The 13169-nt window shown below is 42.5% G+C and overlaps 1 protein-coding gene across 3 annotated transcripts in view; it reads right to left on the bottom strand.

Annotated features, from left to right (window-relative positions):
* Nucleotides 1–4158, bottom strand: part of Col8a1 (collagen type VIII alpha 1 chain) — a 169467-nt gene extending 165309 nt beyond the window's left edge. For all 3 annotated transcript variants that reach the window (XM_045147334.1, XM_045147335.1, XM_004663324.3), the window contains exon 1: nucleotides 3933–4158. The gene's annotated coding sequence lies outside the window, so the exon portion shown is untranslated. The remainder of the gene's footprint in view (nucleotides 1–3932) is intronic.
* Between the last annotated feature and the right edge of the window lie 9011 nt (nucleotides 4159–13169).

Raw genomic sequence — 13169 nt, 5'->3', positions numbered from 1 at the left:
CTCTAAGAATGAGAGAGACCTCTTTCCACTGAAAACACACAGGCAGTGGCCTAGGGACTGTGACTGCAGCATTGAATCCTAAAAAGGTTGTTGAAGGAAAGATGAGCTAGTTTTATTTTCCAGGAAGAATATGGAAGTGAGCCTCCAGATAGAGGACATTGCAAGTGAATCACCAGGTATGTCCTAACAAGTTATATAAGTAAGGTCAGTTGCTGCTCTGGCTGTTATGCCACACTGAAAAATTTGAATTCATTATTGTTTTAGATGGTGACATTATGATTAGTTTTGGGTAATGTTTCTGTTTCATTTACTTCAGTTTGATCTGATGCAATTTCAACAGCTTCCTGGATTTGAGTGCACAGGGCTTCCAGGTAGACATTCCAAACCCCAAGACTCTTTTCAGCTCCTTCCTGAAAACCTATTTGTTTGAAGAAAGACTGTAGAGAACCTCACTCCTTAGTAGTTACTGAAGCCATACTTGCATCTTTGACTAGGGGCTTCTCTATTTTAGTGCTGAGATGTGGTTAGCTGCAAGCCACTCTTCGCTGCTGGTCTCTCTGGAAAGAAGACTAGCAAATCTGTAATTTAGTATCATGGGGTGTAAACTGCTGTTAATGACTGCTAGGTCATGTAAGATTTGTTTTTTTCTGTTTCTTTTCATGATGTGCTTAGCATTTGGTAACAACTTTGAACAAGTCTTTTTTCTTTCTATTTTTTTTTTTTTTTTAAATTCTGAGTTGCTTTAGGTACTGAGAGATCCTTTTCCCAGAATACTGAGAAAGGGATTCTCCAAATTCCAAAGGCATTCATGGTCCTCCTAACCTCTTCTCCCCTACTTCTGTTCAGCAGTTAGAACCGTGCATCTCTGTCTAGGGGTCAAGATATGAGCTTTCTTTAAATTATGCACATGGAAACTTATGGGGGTCTGGTGGAAGAGAAGGAAGTTGGGACATGAAGGAAAACCTTTTCCTCTGGGATTACTTGGAAGAACACAGATTGAGGTTCCTGGGTGTGTTCTTGTCATTCTATGAGTTGCCATACCCAGGTGTGTGACCACGGTGTAGTAAATTGCTACTTGTATGTAACTTACAAATACCAAACCATGCCCCTTTAGAAGAGTGAGGGGTGGGTTTTGCTGATGTGACCTACATTAGTGAAAAATATATTTTGAGGGTTTTATATTAAACAGAGCTCTAAAAATTATAACTGGCAAATTCCTGTGGGTTTTAATGTGGGGCACACCTGAAAACACCAACATGTTTTAGGACTAGCAAGTTTTCTTCTGCTGGAGAAGGAGGACTAAGGAGGGTGGCAGAGAGGGATCACAGGTCATCTGTGGCAACACTTTCATTGATTAGAAATGAAAAAGCAAACAAAAACCTGGAGCAGGCATTGATTTTGCTCTTCTCCATCACCCCTAGCTCCATAAAAATGAGGGCCATGAAAAGGTCCTGTTTAATATCATATTCTGATCTTTCTATTTTTCTAGGACACTTTTGATCCTCTCAGCTTCCCTCTCAATTCCTATTCATTCTTATCTCTCTGTCTTTGCATTTTTTTTATTTTGCAAATATAAATAAAGCTTCATGTGATTTTTAATTATTCATTTTTTAAAAAAAATTATTTATCCATAGAAAAACATCTAAAGATGTGTTTCCCTAGGCATAACAAGCCCTCAAAATGAACCCTCTACACATCTCCAGTGGCCCAGGCAGTTGCTTCTGTTTTCTTTTAAGGAGTCATTTCCAGCATGCTGCAATGGTGTCTGATAGGAATGACCCCACAAAGTTGCATGATGAGAGGAAGAGGAGACACGGCCTGTGCTGTGACATCCTGTATAGGATGGGAAATAGTAGGGTAACTAAAGGTAACTGATGTGACCTTTCACCTGATATGCACCTTGTGAAAGATTCACCTTGGCTGGTAATGCCCCCTAGGAGGCTAAGAATACCATGATCTCAACCAGTTATTTAGAAGGTTGAACCGGGTGGTCCATACAGAAGGCAGTTACTGTTAGACTGTTCATAGCCAGTCTGTTTATAATGCCAGAAAAAGCAGAAGCAGACCTGCAGAGCACACTTGTCCCCCCCCCCCCCAAGTTTAGGAATAACACAGAGTTCCTGTCATACTGTGAGCATTTTGTCCTTTAGAGGAGATAACTGATGAGGGAGATCTAGGGAGCGAATCAGTACAGAGTCAGGTACAACTTGGAAGGAAGAATAAACTTGGATGTACCACATACTTGGCTTGGCCTTGTCCCATACCTGTCCTTTTCCATGGTTGATTACTCACTCACATCAGACAAAAAGCAAGCACTCTGCACTGTGACTCAAAATACAATATATTTTAATATGTTCAGGTCACATATTTTCTTGGTCAATAGTAATTTTGTATCATTTCCTTATAGAAAACCACACTCTTTGCAATATATATGTTTTTCAAATAAAAAATGTAACAGGACAGAATACTTCCCATACAAGTCTTAATCTATATAATAAAGCTGAGTCCCTTACATCCCAATTCTAGAATTTCTTTTGACATGTGAAAGATACAAGAGACATAGTTTTGAAAGATCTCATGATTTTAGTTTCTTTATGAAGGGAGAATGTTTTACATCTTCAGGGAGTTTTTCCATCCCATTTGAAGCAATACACAACCAACAGACATGAAAGAAAATGTGAATGTTTCCTCTCACTGTAAGAACCTTAAGGGCTAAAAATCGTGGTTTGGTTTCCTGACTGGCAGCTTCTGCTTGCCTCCTTTAAGTGAGGCCTTCTGCTATTCCCCAGATGAAATATTTGAAGAGGTTTTCTTTCTCCCACTTGAGAGACTTTCATCCCACAAAACCCTCAGATTATGATGGCAAACTTCTTCATGGACCAAGAGTCTGGTTTTATAGAGATAGCTGTGGGGTAGGTTTATATTTTTCTTCTCACAGGTGCACAGCCCTCATTGTGCCCCAGGAAAAAGAACAAATCAACTGTTTCCTTCCCACCTCCCCAGGAAAATAACTCAGTCAAGCACTTGCAGCTTGGGGAGAATTAGCCAGCAGCCAGGTACATTTTCATTGGCTCCATGAGCGCAGGGATGGTGAGGAGGAATAAGGACTTTAAAAGGTCTTTCTTTCTAACAGTTGGGTGTACACAGAAGTATTGTATAATCTGGCCTGTATTTCTTTTCTCTCTGTGAAGCATATTGAAACACTTTATACTTTAGGTGTGTAGAGAAGTTCATGAAGTTCTTTTACACAGTCTTTGTCCCAACATAATTCTCATTTGAGGACTCGATAAAAAGATGGCTCTGTCAAGCCCATCGTGCCCGGGCTGGTACATTGGGATTATTTTCTTTCCTATCTACCAGCCACCTGATTACTGTCCCTGGGCGAAGGGCACCAGTCACATCATTTTTTCCAAGCTCAAACCTGGAAAGATATTCCTTACAGAACTCACAGAAGCTGTCTTGGGGGTTTGGAAAACATCACAAAATTGTTAGCAGACCTTTTGGACTGTGATATTTTTAGAAAGTTAATTGAGTTCTTTTAGAGTGCGTTTTTTTTTTTTTTTTTTTTGACAATGGGACAGTCTCCCTTACCCCTGCTGAAACGTGAAATATTTACAATGAAGAAAACCCAAGCATCACACCCTAGATACGTTTTAACCTCAGCTGCAGTCGGAGACAGAGGAAGGGGGGGGGGGGGGTTAGTGATTTTCAAAAAGAGAAAAAGGTTTTTGTAATAGTTATGCTACTGTTTCTGCCAAAAAAAAAGTGTTTTTTTTTTTAAAATTTTTTCTTTTAAATTTTACTGTTTGAACAGAAGTTTGTTTTCAAACTAGTTAAGTCGCTGACCCTGCCTCCGTAGGCAGCGAGTCTAGACAGGGAGCGCAGCCGGCTGCCCAGCAGGCCAGCGGCGGGGGCGCAGGGTCGCGTCTTACCTTGGGCACCTGGGACCGGGGACCGGTGCGCGGGCTCCCACCGCGAGGACCGACCGGGACGTGCTCTGCTCGGCGCGGGCTAACTAGCGCTTGGCTTTTATGGGCAGGTGGGAGGAGCTGCTCCTCATAGTAGGTGGGCGGGCGGGCTGCCCCCGAGGAGCGGGACACTTGTCTGGGGAGGGGCCGAGAGGGCAGAGCCCCGGAGCCCGCGGGAGGGAGGAAGGAAAGGCAGGGATGTGGGAGGGAAGGAGGGGAGCCCAGGCCGGGGTGGAAACCGGGAGGGAGAGAAGGCGAGGGGAGAGAGAGGGATGCGGGGCGTAGATGGGAAAGGATGGCGAGGAAATGGATGAGGGGGCTGGCGGGGGGAGGTGGGGAAGGCAGAGAGGGAAAGGGGGAAATGGGGTGAGAGAGACACCGAGAGAATATATATATATATATATATATATATATAATGTTTAAATTTTTTATTAACAACTTCTGTGGTTATAAAAACTATCCCGTGGTAATACCCTCCCTCCCCCCACTTTCCCCTTTGAAACTCCTTTCCCCTCCCCATCTCAATCAGTCTCCCGGAGAGAATATATTTAAGATATCAAGACATCTGCCAGATAATGGGAACTGGATGGTTTTTTTTTTCTGTGTTTTTTTAATTTGATTTTATTTTTGCATGACTTTTGGGAAGGGGGCGATATGGGGTGACAAGTCACTTACTAAAGGTGTTGGACAGGCTCATCGCGGGTTCAGGAGAACCCAAGGGTTGCCAAGAGAGGCCAAGGAGAGGAAGCTGGCTTCCAGGGGCGCAGCCCGTGCGCCGGGAGCGAGGGAGGGACCGGGACACCCCGAACCCCGCGGGTCACCGCGGTCCAGCCCCGCGCGCGCTCACCGGGCGCAGCATCCAGGTCCCTCGGGAGACTTGCGCAGCCTTAAAGGTGCATCACCCGGGACTGGCACGTGCTTTGGGAAAACCTCCTGCACCGGCGGCTGGTTCCTCCAGCATCTGCTTATGTAACGTAGGATGTCGGGGCTTTGTGCCCTCGGGTTGTTTTTTTGCTATTTCAAAAACTCTGCTCACGATTGGAGAGACCTGGTGCCACCGTTCTTTCTCCGTGTGTCTTAGACATTTAAGAGGATTTAACCAACAAGCGCGAAGGGTCAGGCTGAAATTATTAAGAAATGCACTCAGGGAAAGAAAAACAAGCTCCTTTCGCTGCTGAGTGGTGACTCACACCCCAGGCTAAGCTCGACTTTGTGTTTGTGTGTGTGTCCAAAGGAACCAAAGCATCTTAAAAGAGAATTTAACATTCAATTGAGGTACTGAGGGGGTGGGGGAGGAAGGACAGGAAAGGACCAGTATGCAAGGAAGAATAAGAGCTGACTTTGAACAGATGTACTCACATACAGGTGATCGGGGCTCACTTGGACGTTGTGAGGTTAAGTATGATCCACGCTGTGCAGGTTCTTCTGTTTTGTTTTATCACCTACTCCAAGCTAGCAACAGGCTGATGGCTCACAAACCTGCAGGATTCAGTGCAGAGCACTGACAGTTAAAATAGCTCACAGCATGGTCTGGAGTTAAGATCTGATGTCTTTGGGTAGTAGAAGGCTCCAGGAGAAGAAAAATGAGGGTTAAAAGCTCTCTCTCTCTCTCTTTCTCTATCTGCCTCCTTTCATCTCCCCTTCTGTATCTCAAATAAATAAATAAAAAAGGGGGGTGGTGGAGAAATGGCTTAGCAGTGAAGGCATTTGCCTATGAGGCCAAAGGACCCAGGCTCGATTCCCCAGGACCCACGTTAGCCGGATGCACAAGGTGGCACCTGGGTCTGGAGTTCGTTTGCAGTGGCTGGAGGCCCTGTGCACCCATTCTCTCTCTCTTTCTCTCTCTCTCTCTTTCTGCTTATTTCTCTCTCCCTTTCTATCTCACATAAATAAAACAAAATTTGGAAAGCAGTCTCAAATTGAGCACTATGGATATTTGGTAATTCTTTGTTGTGAAGGCCTCACCTGGGCATTCTAGGGTTTTACACAGCATTCTTCAACCCCCACCAATACCAGCAGCTCCATTCAGTCTGCCCTTTCCTTCCCGTAGGTATATTAAAAAACAAAAAACAATGTCCTTTGACTTAGTTAAATGTTCCTGATGAGAAGAAAAAAAAATCTTTTCCTTTCCATTAAAAGCCACTGGTCCAGAAAAGGTCCACAGCTACAAGAAAGAATTTTAAAAGAATCTATTAAGAAAATATCCACAAGTGCCATTGGGATCATAATAACATTTGCCACCATATGTGCTAAGTTTACACTGGACCTCGTTTTTTACAGACTTGCTCCCATCTGTCTGCCTGGAGAGCCCAAAGCCTCAATTGATTCCTTTATAACTAATTCTAAGCTTAGCTCAACTGGATACACCTGGAAGTCAACAAAATAGAATCTCATGTGATATGCAGGCAGATCACTGTCACATGAAATGAAAAATTAAAATTTGTATTAGAGGTACCAAGTTGGTAAGTTACTCAACATTCATGGTATTTTATGACATTTCTTATTTATCACTCTATGTACCTATCTACCTATCTATTTATCAACCATCTATCTATCTGTCCAAATCATGAATGATCTTTTAGAAATAGGGCTACTTTGTCTCTTCTGGGACTAAATCATGAAATCAAATGTAATTTCATAAGCATGGTATCAATACTTAGAATTTTAAATTTTTATTTATTTATTTGAGAGAAAGAGGCAGAGAGAAAGAGAAAGAGAAAGAGAAAAAAGGCACATCAGGGCATCTAGCCCCTGCAAACAAACTCCAGACACATGCACCACATTGTGCATCTGGCTTATATGGATCCTGGGGAATCGAACCTGGGTCCTTTGGCTTTGCAGGCAGTTGCCTTAATTGCTAAGCCATCTCTGGAGCCCTAGATTTTTTTATTTAGTGAATAAATGTGTGCTTTTTGCAAACAAAACAGTTCCTAGTCAGATGAGGGTCTAGGTAATGAACCATGCCAGTAAATATCTTCATTGGATTACAGCAGATACTATTTTCAATTCTGATTTAAATGCCTGTCACACATTCCAGTTCCATTACACAGCTGTGAAAAATGGGGGCGGGGCAGGCAAGGGAAGCACATTCAAAGAGAAGAAGAGAAGGTAACTGACAGCTTTGGGCTGTGTTTTTTCTTCCCGCTTTTCATCCTTCACTCTCTATGTCAAACTTGAGCCCCAAGCCAACATGACAAAGGCACCCATTTCATTTGGCTTGAATGATGCTAATGGTAAGTTTCTCCAGTTCACACTTGTGTGAAGCTGATTCCTAGTGATCTGGACAGCACTGTGGGGATTCAGAAATGGATCTTTGAGTTCACTGTCAGTGTGACCTTCCTAGGGTTTCCTTAAAGGAAGGAATCCAATGACTGCATGTTGGAGTCTCCATTGTGTGGAGATAAGTACAGCTACAGATGATGACCTTATTTTCAGTCCTTTGCAAATGTAAGCTTTTGCGGGGGGAGGGGGGGCGGTATTGGCTTTGTGTATAAGGCTTATTTAGAATTAGTCAACAGTAATTAATTAAGAATAGATGCCAGACCATTTGGGGTTTTTGAAGCAGGGGACAAACAAGAATGCAGATTTGTTTTTATGGGGGGCCTGAAAAGTGCTCAGTTCTGGAAGTTGAGTACTAGAGATGTTAGGGAGGAGGTGGCCTTTGTAAAGGAAGCACCTGGACAGGTGGGTGATGAACAGTGGTCCATTCTAGACAAGGAATGGGATATGCACATCTGCAGAAGGCACAGAAATATTCAGAAGGCGGTGAACTAGCCAGCGTGACTTTAGAGAAGGGGCCTTTTAGTAGGGTAGTGGCGCTAAGAAGTAGAAAGCGAATGATGAGAGCAGTTTGTGGAAGACCTTCAATGTCACTGCAGTTGCTTGAACTGTATTTCTGGCCAAGAGCCACTGAAGACTTTTGAGCAGCAGGACAATAAATTAGAGCTGATATATACCAGATTTTCCTTTTTCTTTGAGGATAGGTTATTTATTGTAATTTTGCAAATAAATGCTTGCCTGTACATCTCGAGACATGTGTAGGTATGTTCTGAGTTCTGCAACTATAGTGTCTTGAGTTAGCTTGTAGAAAAAGTGGCTGTTACTTCCCCTCCTTCCCCACAGTGCTCTGTTTTAGCATAAAGGGTGGTGTCCATTCCTGGTGTCCAAGAAACCCAGTTTCTTCCAGATCTGTTGCATCTTTAAGTTCTCCTCAGGCAACAGGCATGGGATCCTTGCGTGTGAAGGGTTTCTGGATTGGCACACAGGGGAACCTGGCTTTAAAAGTGGCATCCTCACATCTGCGTTCTCAAAAACCCACCTTTCAACTGTGTGTTTGTATTTCCCTTGGCAGATCTCAAGCTCTGACTCTTCCTGTCCCTCCAAAGTGTTTCAAAAATGTAAATGAGTCTGGCTTTTGGACTAAGCAAGAATCCTAGACAGGTGTGTTCACTTGAAGCGAATCTGACAATTTGAAATACGGTGTGCAGAAATTCACTTTCATTTAACAAATGGTCCATCAGTTAGCCAACCTAAGCATCACCAACTATGACCCTTGCAGTAAGGACCGTAACTTACCAACTTTCCTCAGCCATTTTAGATAGGGCCTTACTTACGGAAATTAAAATGCTTTATAGCACAGTAGACAAGGAAGCCCACTTTTTTTAAACTCCAAAAAGATAATTGGATTTGGGGCCAACATGTTCATGTTGCTCAGTGAGCACAGCTGATTGATATGGAAGAACCCAGCGATGGTCTCCTTAACCTCTCTCTGGCTTCATAATGAGCACTTTGCTGCTGCAAATGAATTCAAGATCCATGTACCACTTTGTGCATCTGGCTTTACATGGGTACTGGGGGATGGAACCCAGCTTGTTAGGTTTTGCAGGCAAGCACCTTAACTGCTAAGGCATCTCTCCAGCCCTGTTTTACTTGTTTTGTTTCAATATCCATTCACTATTTAGTTACCAAATCCTAGCCAGACACTCTATAAATTTTCTTTCATATTTGACATGTCTGTTTTGTGATTGTGGTCTGTAGATATCACACTAACTCCCCAGTTTATCCACAATGTCAACTGAAAATTCAATGGCATGTAGACTTATTTTCAGGCATGGAAGTAAGAGCTCAAAATCCTTCAGTTTAGTGGTTGTTTCATGGGGATACACTCTCACACTTAACCCTGCCCATATTCTAGGTACAGATTCCTGACGTGTGAGGTATGCCATTGTCATTCAACTGAAACTATTTCTTCTCTACATTTCACAACTTGGCAGAAGTCTGAGGTTTAGCCCTGGAACTTTAGCTCTATTGCTTGGAATCATATGCTAATTCTCTTTTGGTTGATAGAAATATCATCACACTGCCCAGATCCCTGCATCCTGGAAAGACTCTCCATTTTGCCAGATTTACTTGATGTCCAAATAAGTTGATTTGATTACTTAAGAAGCTTTAGTCCCACCGTAGGCTCTTCCATCTTCCCTGCACTCCATCCATTTATTAATTTAATTAGGAAAATTTCTGTGCCCCTATCTCTGTGGTTTTCCTATTAAGACCAGGCTTTGTACATGCTAGGCAACCTCTCTACCACTGAGATACAACCCCAGCACTGATCGCCCTCTTTGCTCTCTACTAAATTGCTCTTTTTCCTAAACTATTAGACTTTTCATAAAGAATATGAACCTTGTTCTACTCTTATCTTTCTTATAACCAATGTTGTCTGAAGTCACTCTAAGTTTTTTCCTATTCTTTGGGAAACTGTATTGCAGGAATTCCCTAGTAAGGCACAGTAGTAGGGAAAAAGCAATGGAGCTCAGGGGTTTTTGTTGTTTACTCAGAAGTGGAATAGTCAAAACTTTCCAGGGTGAGGCGCTGGAGAGATGGCTTAGTGGTTAATGCACTAGCCTACAAAGCCAAAGGCCCTTGGTTTGATTCCCCAGGACCCACATAAGCCAGATGCACAAGGTGGCACATGTATCTGGAGTTCATTTGCTGTGGCTGGAAGCCCTGTCACGCCCATTCTCTCTCTCTCTCTCTCTCTCTGCCTTTCTCCTCTCCCAAATAAATAAATACAAATAAAATATTAAAAAATCTTTCCAATTGTATATGTAAGTACAATGATTGTGATGGAGAGGTAATATGATGGAGAATGGAATTTCAAAGGGGAAAGTGTGTGGGGGGGAGGGAGGGAATTAACACTGGATTTTTTTTTTATAATCATGGAAAATGCTAATAAAAATTTTAAAAAAACTTTACAGGGCAGTAGAGGAATATACCTCATCTTTGCTACATACTAACTTAAACCTTCTCACAAAAGGAAATTGGAAATTAATTAATTGGTGAATGATTCTTTATCCCTGCATTATCTTGAGTGTGTGTAAGCCAGAGGACAACCGTGGGTGTCATCCTTAGGAGTTGTGACACACACCTTTAATCCCAGCACTCAGGAGGCAGAGGTAGAAGGATCACTGTGAGTTCAAAGCCACCCTGAGACTATATAGCTCAGCCTAGGCTAGAGTTCTGAGAGGCCCTACCTCAAAAAACCAAACCAAACAAAAACAAAAAGAATGTTTAATTTGTTTTTGAAAAGGGGTCTATTACTTATTTAAAAATTGTTAATTAAGCTAGTCTGATTGGTCAGTGAGCTTCCAAAATTTGCCTGTTTCCATCTCTCCAGTGCTGGGGTTACAAGTGAACGCTATCATGCCTGCCTGTTTATATGAATTCTGGGGATCAATTTTGGGGCCTAATGCTTGCATGATAGCTTTTTCTTTTTTTTAATCAACTGAGCTATCGTCTCAGTCCTCTGCCTTATCTTTTATCCTCTACTCTTCTTCTTTATGATTTATTCTCTTATTTATTTATTTTTCCCAAGGTAGGGTCTCACTCTAGCTCAGGCTGACCTGGAATTAACTATGTAGTCTCAGGCTGACCTTGAACTCATGGCGCTTCTCCTACCTCTACCTCTGTGAGTGCTGGGATTAAAGGCATGCACCACCACGCGTGGCTCTTCTCTTATGTTCTTATAGGTACTTACCTCATGTTCAAGTCTAATAAGATCATTGCTCACTTCACAGAGTTATACCACCCATGGTTTCCCCAATACACTTATTTGAAAGGCAAAATGATTCCCTGAGATGAGAGATTTCGCAGACACCTTGGGCTCACATGTGTCCAACCTCCAAAGCACCTAGCAAGACCTTGTAGACAAGTATCCTCAGCTCAACAGTGGTTGTGTGTCCTTACTCAGGTACCACTGATGGCACCTCATTATTTACATAAAAATCCAAGTTTTTATTCTGGGGGCTAAGGCCCCTTTCTAAGGCCTTGGAACTAGAATTTATTTTAAACCTCATTGACATGCCTTATACTGCTACTGAGGGAAACTACTCTTTTGAATGTCTCTTCCCTCTGTTTCTTACCTTTCATGTGGTGGCTAACTGAACTGCCACTGCCAGGCCCACCTATGGCATGTGTTCAAATTCTTTATTGCTTTAGTAATAAATAAGAAGTCTTCTTCAGGAGTTAATTCTTTTCCTTTTAGTGAAGTCACAAGAAAACTAGTATTTCTCATCTGGATTTATTTTACTATCTTGTCTTATTTCATTCACCTCTTATCAGTTGCACTGTTCCTCCCTTGGCTGTCTAAGCCTGATAGACTCCATCATTAAAGGAGCAGGATGGGCTGTAGAGATGGCTTAGTGGTTAAAGCATTTGCCTGCAAAGCCAAAGGATCCCGGTTCGATTCTCCAAGACCCATGTAAGCCAGATGCACAAGGGGTTGTGCATGCATCTGGACTTTGTTTGCAGTAGCTGGAGACCCTGGCATACCCATTCTCTCTCTCTCTCTCTCTCTGTGCTTCTTTCTCTCAAATAAATAAATAATAAAAAATAAAAACATGGGCTGGAGAGATGGCTTAGCGGTTAAGCGCTTGCCTGCGAAGCCTAAGGACCCCGGTTCGAGGCTCGGTTCCCCAGGTCCCACGTTAGCCAGATGCACAAGGGGGCGCACGCGTCTGGAGTTCGTTTGCAGAGGCTGGAAGCCCTGGCGCGCCCATTCTCTCTCCCTCCCTCTATCTGTCTTTCTGTCTGTGTCTGTCGCTTTCAAATAAATAAATAAAATTTAAAAATAAAATAAAATAAAATAAAAACATTATGTAACAAAAGGGAGCAGGTGATGGTTATTTTGAGGGCTGGGTGTGTCAGAGAATGTCCTTAGGACACACACACACACACACAAGCTTGGTCCTTCTCAATATTTGTGGGGAGAAAACCACAATGTTTTGCTTTAAATTTCTTGGTTGGGGACCTGGAAGGTTGATCTCTTTCTGCCAGGAGAGTCAGTAGAGAGGGGAGGGATAGCTGAACAGATAGCTCAACGTTGCTTTGAAACAGAAAAACATGAGAATAATAATAATTACTGTATATGTCATTATACACCAAGTGATTTTACTTGCTGGATAAAACCATAAGTTGCCTCTAATGCTGAATGGACGTCAGAATCATAGACACTCATTTCTGGACATGTTGTAATGACTCTGTACCATCTCATGTGCGTTTTTCATAATGTTCTTTAAAGAGAAACCATTTTCCAAGGTATTCCCAGAGAGCCTCCATGACATCAAGGGGAATAACTTAGAGCCCTACGTGCTCTGGCTTTTATATCATACAAAATTTATTTCCTGAGTTGGACACATGTGACATATGGCTTGCTCCTGTCATTTCTGCTTAAATCTGCCATGTGGTTTTATAAGTACACTCTGTGTAACAACACCAGATCTCTTCACGTTGGGAGCCCACTGGTTTTCCTGGAAACAAGTTAGAGTGTCCTTAAGCAGATAGGTAAGTCTCTTTGCCAGATAATCTTAATATCACAGATATCTACAAAATTAATTGGGCTTTCATAATTAAGTATGGGAGTAGAAAGACAAATACCATACTATGAAATTAGAATTTAATTCCTTGTAGCCTGGGACAAAAGTTATCAATAGTCTTAATCTGTAATAGATCCTGCAAGCTACACACTGGTCAGCCAAGAAAGGTGTGCCTACTAGTACAATAGTGGTATGGTCTGCGCTAGGGGTAACCAACTGTTCTCTGATTGGATTTGAGGCCTGCTCCATGGGAGAGAATTAAGGTACTGAAACCTTAGTCGAGGGCTGGAGAGATGGCTTAGCAGTTAAGGCACTTGCCTGGGAAGCCAAA

Source organism: Jaculus jaculus, chromosome 4 (assembly GCF_020740685.1).
Source record: "Jaculus jaculus isolate mJacJac1 chromosome 4, mJacJac1.mat.Y.cur, whole genome shotgun sequence".
Taxonomy (NCBI): Eukaryota; Metazoa; Chordata; class Mammalia; order Rodentia; family Dipodidae; genus Jaculus; species Jaculus jaculus.
This window is presented reverse-complemented; position numbering and strand designations above follow the sequence as displayed.